The following is a 21389-nucleotide window of genomic DNA, read 5'->3' as shown; positions in this document are numbered from 1 at the left end:
ACAAGCAGACTATTGGCCAATAAACTTAAAAAAACAGGCACATCGCAATTACATACATGGCATACATAACCTCTCAGGGGAGCTAATAAGACAAACAGAGGAAATGGCTGAGGTATTTTGGGATTTCTATAATCAGCTATATCAAGCGGAACAAGATACAACAAGGGAGGAAATGGAACAATATTTACGGGACCTGGGGATGACTAGAGTGACTGAAACGGAGCAGGAAGCTTTATCGAAGGCCATAACTTAGAAGAGAATAGAAGAAGCAATAGCAGATTTGCCAAACAACAATCCCCTGGGCCGGAAGGCTTCCCTTCTAGATTTATAAACGATTTGCAAAAGTTCTAGCTCCCGTGCTACTGAAAGCTTTTGCCTCTTTTGAGGGGCACAAGAGTTGCCATACTCATGGAGGATGGCTGAAGTGACCATACTCCTAAAGCCAGGTAAAGAATCCGTTACAATGCGGCTCTTACCGACCATATCTCTTCTGAACACGGACTATAAGATTTTTACCAAATAATGGCACGCCGCCTACAGGAGGTAAAGCCACGATTGGTACATGAAGATCAGGCTGGCTTCATTAAGGGGCGTCAAACACAGACAATACTCGGACACTGCTACACATCATACAGCAAATACAGGATGAAAAAACACCAACAATAATATTTTCGTCGATGCTGAAAAGGCATTTGACCGTGTAGATTGGAGTTTCTCTTTACAGTAGTGCGTCAGATAGGTATAGAGGGACGATTTATGACATGGCTGCGCCTATTATATACGAAACCGATGGCGGTTTTAAAGATAAATGGGACATATACTAACACATTAGAGTTGCATAGAGGCACAAGACAAGGTTGTGCAATATCCCCACTACTATTTGCACTGTCAATCGAACCCCTAGCTAGGATGATACGAGCACACAAAGAGTTCCTGGACACGGATGGAGGGGAGGGGAGGGCAGGGGAGAATGAAGTGTTCTGGACATGGATGGAAGGGAAGGGGAGGGCAGGGGAGAATGAAGTGTTCCTGGACATGGATGGAAAGGGAGGGGAGGGCAGGGGAGAGAGGAGAGTTGCTGAACATGGATGGATGGATGAGGGGAAGGAAGTCAGGAAGGAGATGCACATGGATGGAGGTGAGAGGAGAAATGCTGGAATGGATTGAGGGGAGGGAAGAGAGGAGAAAATGCTGGACATATATGGAGTCTGCATACTCTATCTTTTAAAATACTATAAATAAAAATCACAGAAAAAAGAAAGATTAAAACAAAACCAAAAACACAGAGAAACATCCGTATCTCATATGCCTGGAGCATATTACTCATTATACCCTTCCCAATTATTACTTATCATGACAGAACATTTCTCATAACGGTTCCCTTAAAAAACAATCGCCATTACATGGTATCCTTTATTGGTACATTTGTATCCCACATTTTCCCATCTATTTGTAGGCTCAATGTGTCTTACATAGTGCCAGAGGCAGGCGTTTGCAGACTCCGGTGTAAACAAATACAAAGTGATGTTGTGGCAAGATAAAGTTCATGTTGTATAGCCATATAAGGGAATCGTACAGCGGAAGAGTTGTGTTAAGTCCATTATGTTTTTTAGTTTGTTGTGTAGCAGAGATTGGCATTATGTTGGATTGGTAGGGTATGCCTTTTTAAACTGGTAAGTTTTTAGTGTTCTCCGGAAGTGTAGGTGGTCATACTTATTTTCAAGGATTTTGGTAATGCGTTCCACAGTTGTGTGCTTATGTAGGAAAAACTGGATGCGTAGGTTGACTTGTATTTGAGTCCTTTGCAGCTTGGGTAGTGCAGATTTAGGTACGTTCGCGTTGATTCAGATGTGTTTCTAGTTGGTAGGTCGATCAAGTCTGTCATGCACCCCAGGGCTTCACCATAGATAATTTTGTGAACCAGAGTGCAGATTTTGAAAGCGATTCGTTCTTTGATTGGGAGCCAGTGTAGTTTTTCACGGAGGGGTTTTGCGCTTTCGAATCGCATTTTTCCGAAGTCTAGCTGCTGTGTTTTGAGCAGTCTGAAGTTTTCTTTAAAGTTGTTCTTTGCATCCCGCATAAATGCCACTGCAGTAGTCTACATGGCTTAGTACAATTGATTGTATCAGGTTGCGAAATGTTTCCCTCGGGAAGAAGTGTTTCACGTGCTTGAGTTTCCACATTGAGTGGAACATTTTCTTTGTTGTGGATGTCACTTGGCTCTCTAGTGTTAAGTTGCGGTCTATTGTAATGCCAAATATTTTCAGGCTGTCCGAGATAGGGTGTACTCTGGGTGGTTGATAATTGTGGGGTTGTCTACGTTTGTTGGGGATGACGACCAGGCAAGTGTTTTTTTTTTCCTTTGTTGAGTTTTAGTTGAAATGCATTTGCCCAAGAGTCCATGATGTTCAAGCTGATCTTGATTTCGTTGGTGATTTCCGTCAGTTTTAGATTTGTAAGGATGTATATTGTGCATGGTCTGCATAGATGAAAGGGTTAAGGCCTTGGTCAGATAGGGTCTTGGTCAGCGGGTCATCATTAGGTTGAAAAGGATTGGTGATAGCGGTGATCCTTGTGGCACTCCGCAGTCTGCTTTCCACAGTGATGATATGTTTGAGTTTGATTTACTTGATATGTTCTTGTGGTTAGGAAACCTTTGATCCAGCTAAGTATGTTTCCACCAATCCCGAACTTATCTAGCAAACTTATTAATATACTAGTAAAAAAGGCCTATTTCTGACACAAATGAAGCGGGCGCTAGCAAGGTTTTCCTTGGAGTGTGTATGAGAGTGAGTGTGTGGAGAGGAGAGAGAGTGAATGTGCGAGTGTGTGTGTGTGAGACAGGAGAGAGAGTCCTGGGTGCGAGTGTGTCTGTGAGACAGAGTGTGTGTGTGAGAGAAGAGAGTGAATGTGCGAGTGTGTGTGTGTGTGTGTGAGACAGAGAGAGAGTCTGGGTGCGAGTGTGTCTGTGAGAATGAGAAGTGTGTGCAAGTGCGTATGTGAGTCACAGTGAGGGTGAGAGTGTGTGTGCTTCACACAGATACAGTGGTGTGTGGAGAGAGTCTGTGTGCGATGCACAAGACTCTCACAGACTCTCTGTGAGACTGAGAGTGTATGAGACCGAGAGAGTGTGTGAAGTGGCTCAGGCCCCCCTCCCTTTCTGGTCTCAGGACCCCCTGGCCCTTGCCCCCTCTGAGGGCTCAGGACCCTCCCACCACCCCCTCCCTCTCTGGTCTCAGGACCCCCACACCCCCTTTCTCTGGTCTCAGGACCCCGTTCCACCCCCCCCCCCCCTTCTGGTCTCAGGACCACGTACTCCGGTTCTCTCCCCCCCTCCACCCCCCGGTGCAGAAGCAGGCTGTCAAGTCATTTAATAAGACCCAAACTCATCTTACTGTTTCTTTTTGGGGTTGGCAGCCTTTTCTGGGTTTTTCTTCACCTTCTGTTTCTTTGCTTTAGCCGGGCTCTTACCTACTTTTTTGTGCTTAACTGCTTTCGGTTTTGTGGGGCTTTTTTTTTTGTAGCGGCTGCTGACGGTTTCTTGGCTCTCTTCGGACTCTCTTTAACTCCCGCCGATGCCGCTTCAAGCAACGTTTTTTTTTCTCCACGTAGTAGCCCGACGCCACCAGAGCCTTCTTCAGGGCAGCCAGGGACATGGCGCTGCGCTCCTGACTTGCGTGTTTTCGCCGCTCCAGCCGACTTCTTCACCTTTTTGTTGGCCGCGCTTGGAGCCGCCGTTGGTGCGCGGCTGATGCTGTTGCCGCTGGAGCGGTTTCTGCCATTCTCGTTTTCGTTCGAGAGGGAAGGAGGCGGCGTGGGCTGGATGGGCGAGCGATTTGAACCTTGTGTGGTTGGTCACTGCGCTTGTGACGAACCCGGAAGTCCTGACGTCAATTCATGAGATGGGTAAAGACAGCACGAAATGCTCAAGGTTTGAATGCCACGGAGTAAGCTTCAGAACGTTGGAGGTGCTTTATCTTATATAGGATTACTAGCCGTTGAGCCCGTAAAAACGGGCTCGTAAAGGAAGGGGGGATTTGAAAGGGCTCCCCCCGGATAGGTCACCGCTGCCCCCCCCCCCAGAGTCGCACCCCCCCCCCCCCCCAGGAGTCCCCTCCACCACCCCTCCACCCGGGCGGGCACCTGGCTTCACTATTCAAACCGCCGGAACGCAGCACAACAGCTCATCTGAGCTGCCGTCGGCCTTCCTTCTTCTCTGAGTGTGTTCCGCCCTCGTGTGACGTAACGTCGGCGAGAGCGGGACACAGGCAGGTAAGGAAGGCCAACGGCAGCTCCAATGAGCTGTGTGCTGCGTTCCGGCGGTTTGAATAGTGAAGCCAGGTACCCGGGCCGGGTGAGGGTGGTGGCGGCGGCGACTCCGGGTGGGTGGGGGGAGCGGTAGCAGCAACCCTGGGGGGGGGGGAGCGGTGGCGACAGCGGTTCCCTCACTCGCAGGTGCACAGGTTCCCTCTCTGTCTCGCCCCCATCATCACGTATTGACGCGGGGGTGGGACAGAGAGGGTCTCTACTGCGCATTTGCGAGTGAGACGCCTCTTGCCATTTATATGTTTGATGTTTTACCATGGTCGATGCACTAGATGTGTCGAATTGAGGGAAGAGAATGTTTTTGCCTGTTGCTATTTCCTTGCTAGCGCCCATTTCATTTGTGTGAGAAACGGGCCTTTTTTACTTGTATTGAAATAAATATACTTTGGTTCCTAATGGTTCAACAGACTCGACCTGTGCTCCGTTTCCGATTTGGATATCTAAAATAGGCAGTAATGGATCTGGAAACAACACTAATAGCTGTTTACTAGTCCCCCACATTTCAGTGTCAATAAGTCTCCTTTACGGAAGGGAAACCCCCCCCCCCCCTTCCAAGGGCAAAAATAGCCACAAAATTGGTCAATAAGAGCAAGGACACAATCTGACATCAGCAGTCTAGCGAACTGTAAAGTTTGCTAGATTGCTGATACGAGATTGTGCCCTTGCTACTGCTGACTGATTCCGTGGCTATTTTTGTCTTTTTTTTCTTTCATAAAGGACATTTAGCTGTATACTAGTTCCCCACATTTTGTTCATTCTCGATAATAATGTTGGTTCCAGATCCATTGGACTCCTGATGCAGGCAATAATGCCGAAACATGGTTCATGTGAAGTCCTTATGTACTGAATCACTACGAACCAAAGTTTATTTTATTTCAATAAAGGACAATTGTGGTGCACCAGGAGGCATATTTTCAAAGCACTTAGCCTTCCAAAGTTCCATAGAAACCTATGGAACTTTGGAAGGCTAAGTGCTTTGAAAGTATGCCTCCAGGTCACACCCATTTTTCTATTTATTTGGTCATCTCCACTGTGCTTTCTCCATATGTGTTTGTTCCTTGCCAAGAATAGCAGATTGATTTATTTGAAAACATATATGATCAGATTTGGGCATTCTTATCATAGATTGTCTTGATCTTCCAACACTACATACAATGTCAACAGTCAACAGTTCTGGCCTTCAAAGCTAATTTTTAAAAAAGGGTATCACCATGTTTTTGTTTGTTTTATTTCTATTAACCTTTAAAGTGGACTAACACAGCAACCACACCATTTATCCAAGATTTTTTGTAACCTTCTCCTAATTTTCTTACAGTGAATAATCTAAGCATTTTCAAATGTTTAGACAGCTGTTTATTTATTTTACACATTTGTATCCCACATTTTCCCACTTATTTGCAGGCTCAATGTGGCTTACATAGTACTGTGGAGGCGTTAGCCAATTCCAGTGATGAAACAAATACAAAGTGATGTTATGGTCGAACAAGGTGAAATTAGGCCTTACCTGCTAATTTTCTTTCCTCTAGATCCTTCAGACCGTTCAAGACGCTTGGGTTATGCACTCCTACCAGCAGAGGGAGACTGAGAACACTAAAACTTCTTATACAAGTAGCCTGTGCAGACCTTCTACTAACCAGTAAAACAGTAACAAAGCAGAGAAACAAAACACCTCCACATAAACAAGACCACTGAATCCACACTCAGATCTCCTCCCCTTAAGACGGGGGAATTCAACTGCAGATGGGCACAAACCGTACCACAAACTGCCCTTAGTAAAACTCCAGGACCCAAATCACAGGAGCTACTAGAAATATCAGCAACTGAAGTCTAAAAAAAATATACTGAACTGTCCGATACACTGGGTGGGCTCTTGAACGGTCTGGAGGATCTAGAGGAAAGAAAATTAGCAGGTAAGGCCTAATTTCACCTTCCTCAGCAATCTTCCAGACCGTTCAAGATGCTTGGGACGTACCAAAGCAGTAAACACTTCTAAGGGTGTGACCTGCGAAGCCCAGAGGACAGGACTGCAGCTCCAAAACTGGCATCCTCCCTTGCCTGTACATCCACTCTGTAATGTTTGACAAAAGAATGCAGGGAGGACCACACCGCCGCTCTACAAATGTCCACCGGTGGAACAAAACTACTCTCTGCCCAAGATGCCGTCATCCCCCTAGTGGAATGTGCCTTGAGCCCCACCGGCACCGTACCGCCATGCAATATGTAAGCCGAAGAGATGGCATCCTTCAACCACCGAGCTATAGACGCCTTAGAAGCAGCTGCTCCCTTCTTGGGCCCCCCATGAAGGACAAATAACCTGTCCAAAGATCTGAATTCCTCTGACCTGCACAAGTAAACCTTCAACACTCTGCGCACATCCAATTTCGCCAAACGACGCTGAGAAGCATCCCCCGTCCGGTCCCCCAAGACCGGCAACGAAATCACCTGATTGACATGAAAGGAGGATACCACCTTAGGCAAAAACGAAGGGACTGGACGCAGCAAAACCTTTTCCTTAGAAAGCCACAGAAACGGAGGCCTACATGAAAGAGCCTGAAGTTCCGAAATCCTGCGAGCCGACGATATAGCTACCAAAAAGACCACCTTCATAGTAAGGTCTTTTATCAAACAAGACTCCAAGGGCTCAAAAGGAGAACTCGCAAAGAGTCAAGAACGATATTAAGATCCCACTGAGGAACTACTGGCCGCTGAGGAGGACGAAGCAACTTCACCCCCCTCAAAAAACGGACCACATCCGGGGAAGACGCAACCGGCCTGCCCTGCACCTTACCCCGAAAACACGCCAAAGCAGCCAGCTGCACCTTCAAAGATGAAATGAAAGGCCCTTCTCAAAACCATCCTGCAAGAAATCTAAAATGCCCAACACAGAAGCTGTCGAAGGGACACACGCCCGGTCCCCACACCAATCTTCAAATATGCGCCACACACGCACATAGGCCAAAGACGTCGAACATTTGCGAGACTGCAGCATCGTCTGAATCACCTGAGGGGAAAACCCTTTCCTTCTCAACCGTTCCCTCTCAAGGGCTGCACCGTAAGAGAGAACCGAGCCGGATCCAACATGACAATTGGACCCTGACACAACAGCACCAAGCCCCCCAGCCGCAGAGGCTCGCCTTCTAACAAGCGCATCAGATCCCCAAACCACGGCCGACGCGGCCAATTCGGAGCCACAAACAACACCGGACCCGCATGACATTCTACCCTCTGTAGGACTCGACCTATCAAGGGCCACGGGGGAAACACGTACAGCAACACCCGCTGAGACCACGGAAGGACCAATGCATCGATCCCCTCCGCTCGTGGATCCCGACGCCGACTGAAATACCGAGGAACCTGAGCATTCTGTGCCAATGCCATGAGATCCACTACTGGCACTCCCCACTTTAGAACTATCTGGTCGAACACCGACTGGTGCAGAGACCATTCTCCGGGGTCCAACATGTGTCTACTTAGAAAATCCGCGTTCACGTTCTCCACCCCGGCCACGTGCGCTGCCGAAATCTGCACTAGATGCCTTTCCGCCCAACTCATGAGCAGAGCCGCCTCGATTGCCAACCGCGGACTCTTTGTACCGCCCTGCCGGTTGACATACGCTACCGCTGTCGCATTGTCGGACATGACTCTTACTGCCTTTCCGACCACACTTGAGCGAAACGCCAACAGAGCTAGCCGAATCGCCCTAGTCTCCAACCGGTTGATAGACCACTGAACTTCCTCCGTCGACCACCGCCCCTACGCGGACCGACCGAGACACTGAGCTCCCCAGCCCAGCAGACTGGCATCCGTTACCAGAATCATCCACTGAGGAGGTTCCAACGGCATGCCCTTTTTCAGATGGGCCGAGCACAGCCACCACTGGAGACTGCGCCGAGGAGCCCCCCCTCAATGGCAACCGCAACTCCAAACTGTGTACCTGGGGAGACCACCGGGACAACAGAGCCGCCTGAAGCTGACGCATATGCGTCCTGGCCCATGGTACTACCTCTATTGTCGCTGCCATGAGGCCCAGAACCCGAAGGTACATTCGAACCATCAGACTCTGAACAGACATTAACAGCCAAACCTGCTGCTGAAGACAGGCGATCCGAGAATCTGGCAGAAAAACACGACCCACTGCCGTGTCGAACCGCACTCCCAAGTACTCCAGACTCTGCGATGGGATCAACTGACTTTTGACTACATTCACTACCCATCCGAGCGATTCCAGAAACGCGGCCACCTGAGCCGTCGCCGCAACACTGTGAGCCCGAGACTTCACCCGGATCAACCAATCGTCCAGATCCGGATGCACCAGAATTCCCTGCCTCCGCAAAGCCGCTGCTACCACCACCATTATCTTGGAGAAGGTGCGTGGAGCCGTTGCCAGACCAAAAGGCAGAGCACAGAACTGAAAGTGCCTCCCTAAAACAGCAACACGAAGAAAACGCTGATTGGCCTCTCGAATCGGCATATGCAGATACGCTTCCGTGAGATCCAGTGACGTGGAAAAATTCTCCCTGACGAACAGCCACTACGACTGAGTGCAGAGTCTCCACGCGGAGGATGACACCTTGAGCGCCCCATTGACCCTCTTGAGATCTAAAAATGGGTCGAAACTGGTCCTCCTTCTTCGGCATCACAAAGTAAATGGAATAAACCCATTCCCTGCTCGTGCCGAGGAAACGGGTACCACAGCTCCCAACTGGATTAAGCGACCCAGAGTCTCTTGAATAGCCTTTAAACTTTACTCGAGAGTGACAAGGAGAGGGAAGAAACAGATCCGGCAGCGGGTGCTCAAACTCGAGTGTATAATCGTCGCAGAACGAACCTCCAGCACCCACAGATCTGAAGTAATTTGGGTCCACCCTGACCCTTCACCAGAGGCTGGACCCGCACACCTTCATAAGGAGGACTTATTACCATTTCCGCGGCACCTCCGGAGGAGTCCCGACCTCCTCGACAGCCCCCCTCGAAAGGACTGCATCCGCTGGAAAAACCGGCTTTTAGAAGGAGATACAAATCTGCCCAGCCTGTACCGCCTCACGTCCTTAAACCGACCTCTAGCCGAACCACCTCGACTAGCCACCTTAGGCCGTAACTCCAGCAACCGTGAGACCTTGGTATCCCCCAAGACCACTCAACAGTTTATCCAAGTCCTCTCCAAACAACATAGAACCTTTGAAAGGTAGAGAACACAACTTTGCTTAGAGGCCGCATCTGCCACCCAGCCCCTAAGCCAAAGCGCCCTGCAAGCCGTCACCGCCAGAGCCATATTCTTAGCCAAAGCCCTTAGCAATCATAAAGGGTGTCTGCCAAAACGAAGACCCCATCTCCAATTTGGCCAGGTCCTGAACCAAACCAGTCCTATCTAACGCGGCTCATCCAAGAGCTTCTCCGCCCAACGGAAACAAGCTCTGGCTACCAAGCCCCCACACAGAGGCTTGCAAGGCCAAAGCTGACAAATCAAAGCTGCCGCTTCAGAAAGGACTCTAGCTTTCCTATCCTGAGGATCCCGTAAGGCTGTACCGCCATCCACCGGAATGGCCGTAACCTTAGTAACCGCCGTAACCACCGCATCCACAGTAGGCAGTTTCAGCAGGGCCAAATCTTCCGCAGGCAAGGGATACAGCCGCGCCATAGCCCTAGACACCTTACAAGCAGCCTCCGGCACAGACCCTTCCTGAAAAAACATGTCTCTAATGTCTGAATTCATGGGAAAGGAACAGGAGGCTCTCCGAATCCCCCTTAACCAAGGATCCACCTGATCAATGAGCTCTAACTCCTCCTTATGAAAATGCGAACCACGAAAGAATCTTCCCCCAGGCCTTAGCCCATCCTGATCCTCAGACTCATCTAAGAGATCTCCTCTCCTGGGTCACTCCAAACCTCCAACCCAGGCAAGAAAGTATCTCCATAGGCTCCGAAATACCCACACCGCGGGCGCTTAACCTCCCACTGAGCTAGCAGCCTCCGGGGAACAAACAGTCTGAGAGGGGCCAGCTCTCCAGGCATTATACAGAGACCAAACAAACTCAGGGGAGAAACCAGACCCCCCCCCCCGATACTGCTGAAGCCCCAACCACTTCCCGCAGTCTCCGCGACGGACCCCCCTCACTCCCGAGGCGGCAGGGTCCATTGCGTGATCCGCGGCCTAAACTAGGCGCGCTTCCCACCACACACTGGTCCCCCGGCGCCAGTACGGAATGCGCGACCAAAAGGGCCGCGCTTCCTGCCAAAAAACGGCTGCGTTGAGGCCGACCCGGGATGCGCAGCCAAAATGGCCCCGCCGTTGCCGGCCTGGAATGTGCAGTCAAATCGCCGCCCAACACCTCCGCTGACTCAGGGGAAAACACTGGGACAAGAGCGCTGACAACCGCTGACAACGTAGGCTCCCCACAAAATTTACATTGACCACCTTTCACTTCACCGCCAGCGCTTTGCGCAAAACCGACACCTCGTCGGCTTAGACATAATGGCCACGAACACAATAAAAACAAACAATTGCTTTGTGCTCTGACAGACTATTAGGCAAAACCGCCTAAGGCAAGAACGCCCTTGAAGACGTTTTATCTCTGGACTGCCATAAGAACGGCCAAAATAGCCGCCTTTTAAAAACATTTTTTTAAACCTCGTTGCTGATGCCTAAACGCCTCAAGGGTACAGAACGAGGTATGTAGCTGAAGTCAAGCAGTCCTCCAGAGGAAGAGCACAGGGGGAGGGACTCGGCCACCAGGGTGTGACACCCCACAGGGAATAAGAAGCCCCTTAGGACTTACACCCTGTAATAGAGATCCAAGTGTGGGTTCTCTAACATTTACAACCCAACCTAGAAACCCCAAACGGGCCTACCAGACTGAGTACACTGCACAGGCTGCACACATCTACCCTCTGCTGAGACTGAGAAAATACTGGTTAGTAGAAGGTCTGCACAGGCCACTTGTATAAGAAGTTTTAGTGTTCTCAGTCTCCCTCTGCTGGTAGGAGTGCATAACCCAAGCGTCTTGAACGGTCTGGAGGATTGCTGAGGAAGATACATGTTTATAGAGAAGTCCCATGGCTGTTGAAAAGGATGGAGTAGCAGCCTAGTAGTACAGCACTAGGTTGACAACCAGGGAAGCCCGGTTCAAATCCCACTACAGCTCCTTGTGATCTTGAGCAAGTCACTTAACCCTCCACTGTCTCAGGTACAAGTTTATGGCTTCTTTTACTAAGGTGTGCTAACGGATTTAGCGTGCGCTAAATGCCATGCAGTCCATTATATTCCTATGGGCATCTTAGCATTTAACATATAGTAAATCCTTTAGTGCACCTTAGTAAAAGAAGTCATTAGATTGTAAGCCCTCAACGGACAGGGAGCTAACCTAGTGTACCTGAATGTAACTCACCTTAAGATACTACTGAAAAAGGTGCAAGCTAAATCCAAATAAATATAAGTAAACTGAACAAAGATCAGAAGCTGAGAGATTATGGGTCAGCGTACTTCTTCAGCTAGAACACTAAAGGCCCTGTTTACTAAGCCGCATTATAGGCGCATTAGCATTTTTTAACGCGCGCTAACCAGTGCACGTGCCTATATCCTTATAGGCACCTATACAGTTAACGCGCGTGCTAATTGTAAGTGCATTAAAACACTAACTCGTCTTCTGTAAACAGGGCCCTAACAGTATCTAAAGTTTTAGGCCCTGTTAAACCTGGGAGGGGAGGGGGAAGCAGGTGATGAATCAACCAAAAGAGTGTTCAAACTTTTACAACTGCTATATTCACTTTTTAAATTGCTTTCACTCTGTTAAAAACAGCAAACAAAAAGAATTATGCATTAATAATTGCAGAAGATGCGTTTTAACTTTTGCTACCATGCAGAGGTTATGTTAGTGTCTATTTAGGGCACTGGTATTAACGCCGTCCTTAAGATCCCCAAGGGGTTAAGTTGTCAGGATACAGACCTCCACTGTTTATATATTAGAGATATTCTGAAAATCTGACCTGTTGGTGGTCGTCCAGGACTGGGAGTGAACACCAAGGGCTTAGGCATTCATTGAAGCATACAATTTGGGATGCTTAAGGTTTTCAAAACAATTGTACCTATGCATAACAAGGTAAAAGGCATGCACTCTAAAATGAACAGCTCACAAATCAAGCACTGCGAGCAATAGAAGAAACAGCAAACCCTGGTTCTCCCCAACCACAGACGTAATGTAACCATCTCTTAAAAAAATGTTTATCTTGACTAAACTGTGAGCTCTACGTACAACGACACTCTCATGTGTGTCTGTACAGTGCAGTGTACATCTCATAGCACTAAACAAACAACCATCTGCAACAGATGCATATGGGATCTAAAAATATAAAGCAAGCTGGTGAAATCTGTCTGTATGCTGGAAACTGAGGACTGCTGGAGCAGCAAAGTGGGTGCCTGTCAGGATTGAAACTGGGCCCTCAGATTCAGAAAGGGGCTAGCAGGTGACATAACGCGGGCCCCAAGTGTAAAAGGGCTTATGGTAACGCATCAGCGAGTCGGTATGTAACAGTCAGTGCCATGGAGTCCTAGGGCTCTGACAGAGAAAGCTGATGGAAAAAGTGGCGTGGAAGGGTTTATAAGCAAAGTCCATGGGAATCCAATATTATGATAATGATACTCGGAGAAAGATGTGTGTGTACCAATAGGCATGGTCCACTCTACAGCCAGTGCTAGCTAGCTGTAGAAGTAGAAAGCTGTGTATGTGATGGAGGGCCAGTGTCCAGGACCCCACTATGAAGGGAAAAGGGGAGCACCCGGGGCCCACGGTGTGCTTCTAGGGACGTTTCGGGGGGGGGGGGGAGGAAAAAGAAGTTTTGTGTGACGGAGACAGAGAGCTGCAATTCTGGGGAAACACACACAACCCCAGCCTGTCACTACACACTGCGGTGAAAAGAGAGAAATAAACCCACCGGCCCCCTCCGTGTCCGCCTTTAGCCTATGTCGGGCCCTCGGTCCTCAACACGCCCTACTTCCGCCTCTCCTCAAGCCGTCCCCGGGTGGGGAGCCGCAATCTGCTCCGTTTGCAGCCTTCGACCTACACCCGGGGCCGCTCCTCGCCCTCTGGAAGCGACAGGACCCAGATTCCTGCCCTGAGGGGTGTCAGCTATCACAGTGCGACTGTTTTCCCTACTAGAGGCCTACACGGCTGCATGGCCGAGGGCGGGCAGGAAACATGGCGGCGGCGTGCGCAAAGGGGGGGAGTGGAGGAGGAGGAGCAATGCAGCCACGGGCCGCCTCTGAGAGTCTCGCGCATGGCTCTGAAGTCCACGCCAACGCCGGCGGTCGGTCGTACTATTCGTCACACACACTAGGACCTGACTGAGCAACGCCGCCAACGCGTGCGAGTGCCTAGTGTTCCTCTGACCCATTTGTGGGGCACTGCATTTAGAAGTGAGCGAGGTGCAGATTGTAGAACTCTCCCGAACAGGCCAGATAGACGTTAAGGGGCCAGCGCCAGCATATCCTGCTGTCCGTCCCCGCACCCCGTCGACTTCAGATACCATCATGCTTATTTTCAAAGCACTTAGCCTCCCAAAGTTCCATAGAAACCTATGGAACTTAGCCTCCCAAAGTGCTTTGAAAATATGCCTCCATATAACCCAAGAGTAATGAGATGGCCCACTGAAGCTATCCTATTTAGTCACATTAATATGCCGTTGAACCCAGTTTATCTCTGGCTCTGTGTTTATTCTATGTATGTTTTGCTTCCACTGGAAGGTACCCTCAAAATATGTTACCTAGGCCATGAATAATGTGGAACAGTGTTTAGCTGCGCACCTCTCCTAATCATTACTCATTATAATTGTATCTGATATCAATGACAATGTTTCAATCTATGTAAGCCACATTGAGCCTGCAAATAGGTGGGGGGAATGTGGGATACAAATGCAATAATAATAATAATAATAACATATATGCAATAACATGGACGAGGGCAACATGTCTGCTCCTCTTTGCTTTCTGGCCCAGCTTCTTCGGTGCGTGTGCAAAAGTTTCCCACTGGGGAAAGCTAAGCCAGGAAATTTGTTAGGAGAAGGACTATATCGTATTTGATCAGCATCTCTTCTCCCACCCAATACTTCATTTGCAGACTATAATTGTCACTGAAATTCGTGTTGAATTTGATTGCATTTTCTATAACGGTTATTAAAATGTGTCAATGCAGATGCATACAGAACACTGGCCGCCTGCTCCAGAAATCAAAGGGTAGACGCGTTGATCAATCAATCAAAGGGTAGACTCACTGATCAAATAGGAAGGATTCATATAGGAGTTTTGGAGGGAAGTATAAAATCCATATACGAGGGAGGAGCCATGTTTTTCTACCCAACCCCCAGAAGGAAGTTTTGTGAAGGAGAATGTAGGAGGCCTACAGGGACATTGTAGAGAAGTCCCAACTCCAATCTGGCAGCCCCTGGTGCCTTGGAGGCCTTTGAAAAGAAGAGCATCACCCTTGTGAAGCTGGAAATAAGCCTGTAGCCAGGACCAGCACACCAGATGCAATATCCTCTTGCACTGAGGATGTGTCTCCAGGAGCTCCTGCCCAGGAGGGAAGAGTTAGGACAGCTATTGTAGTTGGTAATTCGATTATTAGGCATGTAGATAGCAGAGTGATTGGTGGACATGAGGAAAACCTTAGGAAATTGGAAGACTGGGCATCCAAATGGCAGATGATATTTAATCTGAACAAATGCAAAGTGATGCACAGTGGGAAAAATAATCCGAATCATAGTTACCTGATGCTAGAGTCCAACTTGAGGGTCAGCACCCAAGAAAAAGATCTAGGTGTTATTGTAGACAATACGCTGAAATCTTCTGCTCTGTGTGCAGTGGAGGTTAAGACTCTTCAGCTTGGAAAAGAGATAGCTGAGGGGAGATATGATTGAGATCTACAAAATACTGAGTGAATCGATTTTTTACTCTCTGTTACGCTTTCCAGGCAGAAACTAGGTTCATGAGCCCTTGGGGAGCGGCAGTGGCAGGCAAAACCACCCCACACCAGAGACAAAGCAGAACTCTGACAGAAACAGCTAGACTTCACCTGCACTTGACCACCCTTCCCAGGAGTTGAGCCCCTGGGTGCAGGCGGCCGGCAGGACTTACCGGACAGGGCAGGAACTGGATACCAACTAGGCAGAACAGGGGCTGAGGGTCAGAGGGGAAAGGGATATACATGGACAGCAAGGCAGGAAATTGGGCTAGGGCAGGGAAATGGACAAGCTAAAGGACTGGAAACTAAAAGCTGCCTAGCAGCCACTGAAAAACACTGACAGACAGAGGTCAGGACTGAAAGCTGCAAAGCAGCCACTAAGCAAGAACACAGACAGAAAAGAGGTCAGGATCTGAAGCTGCCACGCAGCCACTAAGAAGAGACACAGACAACAGAAACTAGACCAGGAATACAGACCAGAAACAAAACTAGGAATAGCAATAACCCTAAGCTAAACTACACACAGACTAACTAGAACTGGACAAGAAACTCAAACAAGAAACCAGACTAGGCAGAAGTGCAAACAAAGCACCAACAAACCAGGGACCCTAGACGATGCAGAAGGCAAACATAGAAGTTTCCAGGTGGTTAATAAAGCCCATTAGCAACTGAAGTTCAGCTGCAGGAATCCAAGACAGCTACGGGTGCTGTTCAGGCACAAACAAGAAAGCAAGTCTGGCAGCCCAGAAGATCCGGACCGGAGTGGGCTGAAATCTGGAACATGAGACAGTCCATAGCAGCCACCGGTTCTGGTCACCAGAAGGCGAGGTGAGCACAGACAAGGAAACAGTCACCATCGTGACACTTTCAAATGTACAAAGACTAGAGGACACAATGAAGTTGCATGGAAACACTTTTAAAACAAATAGGATGAAATATTTTTCACTCAACAAGTAGTTAAGCTCTGGAACTCTTTGCCAGAGGATGTAGTAACAGCGTTTAAAAAAGGTTTGGACAAGTTCCTGGAGGAAACGTTCATAGTCTACTCTTGAGACAGACGTGGGAAGCCACTGCTTGCCCCGGGATTGGTAGCATGGAATGTTGCTACTATTTGGGTTTCTACCAAGTACTTGTGACCTAGATTGGCCACTGTTGGAAAACAGGATACTGGGCTAGATGGACCATTGGTCTGACCTAGTATGGCTATTTATTCCATTCAGGGTTTATAGACTTCTATCATATCCCCACTCAGCCAGTCTCTTCTGCAAGTTGAAGTGCCCTAATCTCTTTAACCTTTCCTAATATGAGAAGGGTTCCATCCCCTTAATCATATTGGTTGCCCTTCTTTGTACCTTTCCAGTTCCAGTACATCTTTTTTGGGGATGCAGTGACTAGAATTGCAACACAGATCTAAAGATGCGGTCTCATCGTGGAACAATGCAGAAACATTCTCTGTTTTATTCTCTATTCCAGTCTTAATAATTCCTAAGATTCTGTTTGCCGTTTTGGTCTCCGCTGCAAACTGAGTAGAACATTTCAATGTATTTTCCATGATGACCCCTAAATCCTTTTCATCAGTGGTGATTCCTAATTGTGGAACTAGACTCATGTAGTTATAATTTGATATTCTTCACAATGTGCATCACTTTGCACTTGTCCACATTGCATTTGCATCTGTCATTTAGATGCCAGTTTTCCTAGCCTTCCAAGGTCTTGCAATTTCACACAGTTCACATTCGATTTCACAATTTTGAATAGTTTTGTGTCATCTGCAAATTTGATCACCTTCCTCATCATTCCCATTTCCAGAGGATTTATAAGTTCAGTACAGTCTCAATTATCTGACCCTCGCCTGATCTGACATCCGACATACCCCCCCCCCCCCCTCAACGTCACATGGCTTCTCTTTCCGTTTCAAACCCAGGATCCTAGTTTTACCACCATCGTGAGCCTGGGACCCTGCTTTTACTGCCTTTGTTTCTGCATTGTTTGAGTGGTTACCACTGTTTTCCTTATAATCTGACTTTTCATTTATCTGACAATGGGTTGGTCCTGTTTAGGTTGGAAAATCGAGACTTTACTGAATGTGAAAAAGCACCGCTCCCAGTACAGATCCTTGCGGCACTTCACTATTCATCTTCCTCCACTTAGAGAATGGCCCATTTAACCTACTCTCTTTAACCAGTTCCCAGTCCACAACAGAACATTCCATATCATCAAGCTGATCAATCCATAGACTGGTGGGTGGTCCATCTACCAGCAGGTGGAGATAGAGAGCAAACTTTTGCCTCCCTATATGTGGTCATGTGCTGCCGGAAACTCCTCAGTATGTTCTCTATCTCAGGCAGGTGGTGGTCACACACAGCAGCAGCTCTGGCTAGGCCTCCAAGCCTAATTTTTAGGTTTTGTTGAGTGCCTGGGGTTGAGGGCTCTTTTGAGCAAGTGCAAACCTGGTGGTGCCAGGTCCCTCCTTTGTCTCCCCCCTCCCGCTGGCTCCGTTAAAAAAAAAAAAAAAAAATTTAAACGTCCTTAAAGGCGGTTATTCGACGTTTATTTAAACGTTCATTGGCAGCTACTCACTGGGACACCAGGTCGTACAGCTCGGAGCGGGACAGCAGGTAATTTTTACCTTTTTATAGCGGGCAGGGGGTTCCCCGATTTCTTCTCCTCGTGGCATATGGCGTTGAGGGCGAGGGCACAAAGGGTCGCTCCCCGGATCGCTTGAGCGCTTCTAGAGGGGATGAGGGGGTCTTACAGCCTGATTCGCCCTTGTTGGGTGACAGTTTCGTGACCGATGAATGTCCCGGCCTTCTCCGGCGTGGCGGTTTTGTCCCGCCATAAACGCCCAATCCCCCGCTCCTCGCCTCCGCCACTCTTGGCCGGTTCCACAGGCTCGGACGGCTTCTCGGGGGCCGCCCTTGAGGTTGGAGACATAATGCCATGAACTCCTTAATTTGGGGCGACGGCACAAAAGCGGCTAAAGTTAAGCGCCGTTCTTCCCGCGCGGCTCCTTCGCGGAGTGTCGCGCCGGACGCATTTTGGAATGCGCATCATGTCTCTCCCCGGCTCTTACGAGCGCACCACGGTTGAGGGGTGCGTCTAGGGCTTTTGCCCAGGCTGCGGAAGTGCACAGTCTGGGGGGTTTCTCCCCCGAGTTTGTTTTGCTGCTGCATCAGGCTTCCTCATGCAAAACGCTGCCCCTGCTCCCTCGTCTGGTAAAGAGGTTGAGGTTCCCAGAGGTAAACGCCCTCGGGTTGATTCCCAGGGCCTTGGAGGACTTTGTCCTCCTCCGATGTAGATGAGGGCAGCGTGTCTGAGATCTCCCAACGGTCCTTTTGCGGATTCCTTGGAGGAGACGGAATCCCCGCTCGGATGGAGCGGATGACCCCTCTGCAGCGCGGCTTTTTAGCCCAGGGGATTTGCCCAACCTGTTGTTACAGGCCATGACACTTTGAAGATTTCCTCTCCGGAGGACGTCTCTCCCCTCAGCCCTGTTGCTCTGCCATTAGCTGGGGACGAAGCGCCCGCCTAGAACCTTCCACGTGCATGATGCCATGCACACCCTAATTTCGGCTCAATGGGAGTGTCCCAGAAGCGAGCCTTAAAGTGGCTAGGGCTATGTCCCGCCTCTATCCTTTGGCGTGAGTGAACGTGAGGCCTATCTGTGGCCTACCGTGGATTCTTTAAATCACTGCGGTGACTAAGAAAACGGCGTTGCCGGTGGAAGGTGGCACGGCCCTAAAGGACGCCCAAGACAGAAGATTGGAGGCGGCCTTAAGGTCGTCCTTTGAGCGGCTGCTTTAAGTTTGCAGGCCTCAGTTTGCGGCTCCTATGTGGCCAGGGCGTGCCTGACTATGGTGCAGCGGGCCTTCCCCCCTCGGATCATTCCTTGAGGGCTGATTGCCGGCCCTGGAATCAGGCTTAGCCTATTTGGCAGACTTGCTGTATGATGTCTGAGGGCCTCAGCGAAAGGCATGGCTCAGACAATCTCTGCGCGGCGGTGGCTTTGGCTGAAACATTGGTCTGCTGACCACGCCTCTAAATCCCGCCTGGCTAGGTTGCCTTTTAAAGGCAAGCTGCTCTTTGGGGTCGAGCTGGACAAAATCGTGACCGATCTCGGCACGTCTAAGGGCAAGAAATTACCAGAGGTCAGGGCTCGGGCTAGTTCTCGTCCCGGTACCTCCAGAGGACGGTTGCAGGAAGCCCGTCGGTACCGCCCGGGCAAGTCGGGTTCCTCTGCCCCCTCTTCCTTCAAGAGGAATTTCTCCCCCAAGCAGCATTCCTTTCGCAGAGACCGCCGTCCCGGAGGTGCTCCTTCCGGTCCTCCCCCAGGGTCTCGTACCCAATGACGGGGTCTTGGTCCACGCCCCAGTGCAGATTGGAGGACGGCTGTCCTCGTTTCTGGGCGAGTGGACCACAATAACTTCAGACGCGTGGGTGCTGGAAGTCATCAGAGACGGCTACAAACTAGAGTTCTGCCGACCCTTAAAAGACGGGTTTGTACTCTCTCCCTGCAAGTCTCCGGTCAAAGCCTTGTGGCAGTGCAGCAGACCTTGGACAATCTGATACCGCCTGGGCGCTGGTCGTTCCTGGTGCCAGAAAGTCAGCTTGGCAAGGGGACGTTACTCCATTTACTTTGTGGTACCAAAGAAAGGAGGTTCTGTCCGGCCTATCATCCTCGACCTCAAAGGGGTCAATCGGGCCTTGAAAGTGCGGCACTTTCGCATGGAGACTCTCCGCTCTGTTATAGCGGGCAGTGAGCAGGAGAGTTCCTGGCATCCTTGGACATCAAGGAAGCGTACCTGCATATTCCCATCTGGCCTCCTCATCAACGCTTTCTGCGTTTTGCAGTCCTGGGACGACACTATCCAGTTCAGGAGCCCTCCCTTTCGGGTTGGCTACTGCTCCACCGGACCTTTTCCAAAGTAATGGTGGTCATCGCGGCCATTCCTACGAAAGGAAGGGGTACAAGTTCCATCCTTATCTGGAGATCTGGTTTGATCCGAGCCCCCTCTTATGCAGAGTGCGGCAAAGCTGTGGACCGGGGTAGTTGCTCTGTTTGAGCTCCCTGGGAGGGATCTTCAACTGGGAGAAGAGCCAGCTGCGCCCGAACTCAGTCCCTGGAGTACCTGGGAGTTCGATTCGACACCCAAGTGGGCAGAGTTTTCCTGCCAGACAATCGGATTGTCAAACTCCGGCTCAGGTGGACCAGTTCCTAGTAGCCTCTCCCCTTCGGGCTTGGGACTATGTGCAGCTGTGGCTACTTATGACGGCCACGATGGAGTTGTGCCCTGGGCCAGGGCTCATATGAGACCACTTCAACACTCTTTGCTGCAGCACTGGACTCGATGTCGGAGGATTATGCTGTGTCGCCTTCCTTGGACCCAGCAGTGCGCAAGGCGCTGAGCTGGTGGATGCAGACAGACAGTTGTCTGCGTGGAAATGCCTCTGGTGACCCCAGAGTGGATTGTCGTCACGACGGACGCCTCGTTGTCGGGCTGGGGAGCCCACTGCTTGGGAAGGACAGCGCAGGGGCTCTGGTCTCCTGCAGAGGCAAAGTGGTCTATCAACCTCCTGGAACTCAGAGCCATTCGGTTGGCGCTTTTGGAGTTCATCCCGGTACTGGTGTTGAAGCCTGTACGGGTCCTGTCGGACAATGCCACGGCTGTGGCCTATGTCAACCGCCAGGGAGGTACCAAGAGCGCCCCTCTAGCCAAGGAGGCTATGAATCTTTGCCAGTGGGCGGAAGCGAACCTGGAGCAGCTTTCAGCGGCCCACATTGCCGGAGTCATGAATGTCAAGGCGGACTTTCTCAGTCGCCATACCTTGGAGCCCGGAGAGTGGCAGCTATCTGCTCAGGCGTTCTTGGGACATCACGAAGCGCTGGGGCCAGCCGAGCCTAGATCTGATGGCGTCATCGGCCAATGGCCAAGTGCCGCGCTTTTTCAGCAGAGGACGGGACCCTCGATCCCTGTGGAGTAGATGCTCTTCTCCAACAGTGGCCGACACAAGAGCTTCTCTATGTGTTCCCGCCCTGGCCCATGTTGGCAGGGTGCTAGACCGGGTGGCAAAGCATCCCGCAGGGTAATCCTGGTGAGTCCGGATTGGCCCAGG

At 49.9% G+C, this 21389-nt stretch overlaps 1 protein-coding gene across 2 annotated transcripts in view; it reads right to left on the bottom strand.

The window, feature by feature from the left end:
- The window catches only part of ZNF592 (zinc finger protein 592), a 345284-nt gene extending 331756 nt beyond the window's left edge, over positions 1–13528 (bottom strand). For both annotated transcript variants that reach the window (XM_030187212.1, XM_030187220.1), the window contains exon 1: positions 13255–13528. The gene's annotated coding sequence lies outside the window, so the exon portion shown is untranslated. The remainder of the gene's footprint in view (positions 1–13254) is intronic.
- Positions 13529–21389: the final 7861 nt, after the last annotated feature.

Source organism: Microcaecilia unicolor, chromosome 1 (genome assembly GCF_901765095.1).
Source record: "Microcaecilia unicolor chromosome 1, aMicUni1.1, whole genome shotgun sequence".
Lineage (NCBI taxonomy): Eukaryota > Metazoa > Chordata > Amphibia > Gymnophiona > Siphonopidae > Microcaecilia > Microcaecilia unicolor.
Note: the sequence above shows the minus strand (reverse complement) of the source record. Positions and strands in the feature narration are given on the sequence as shown.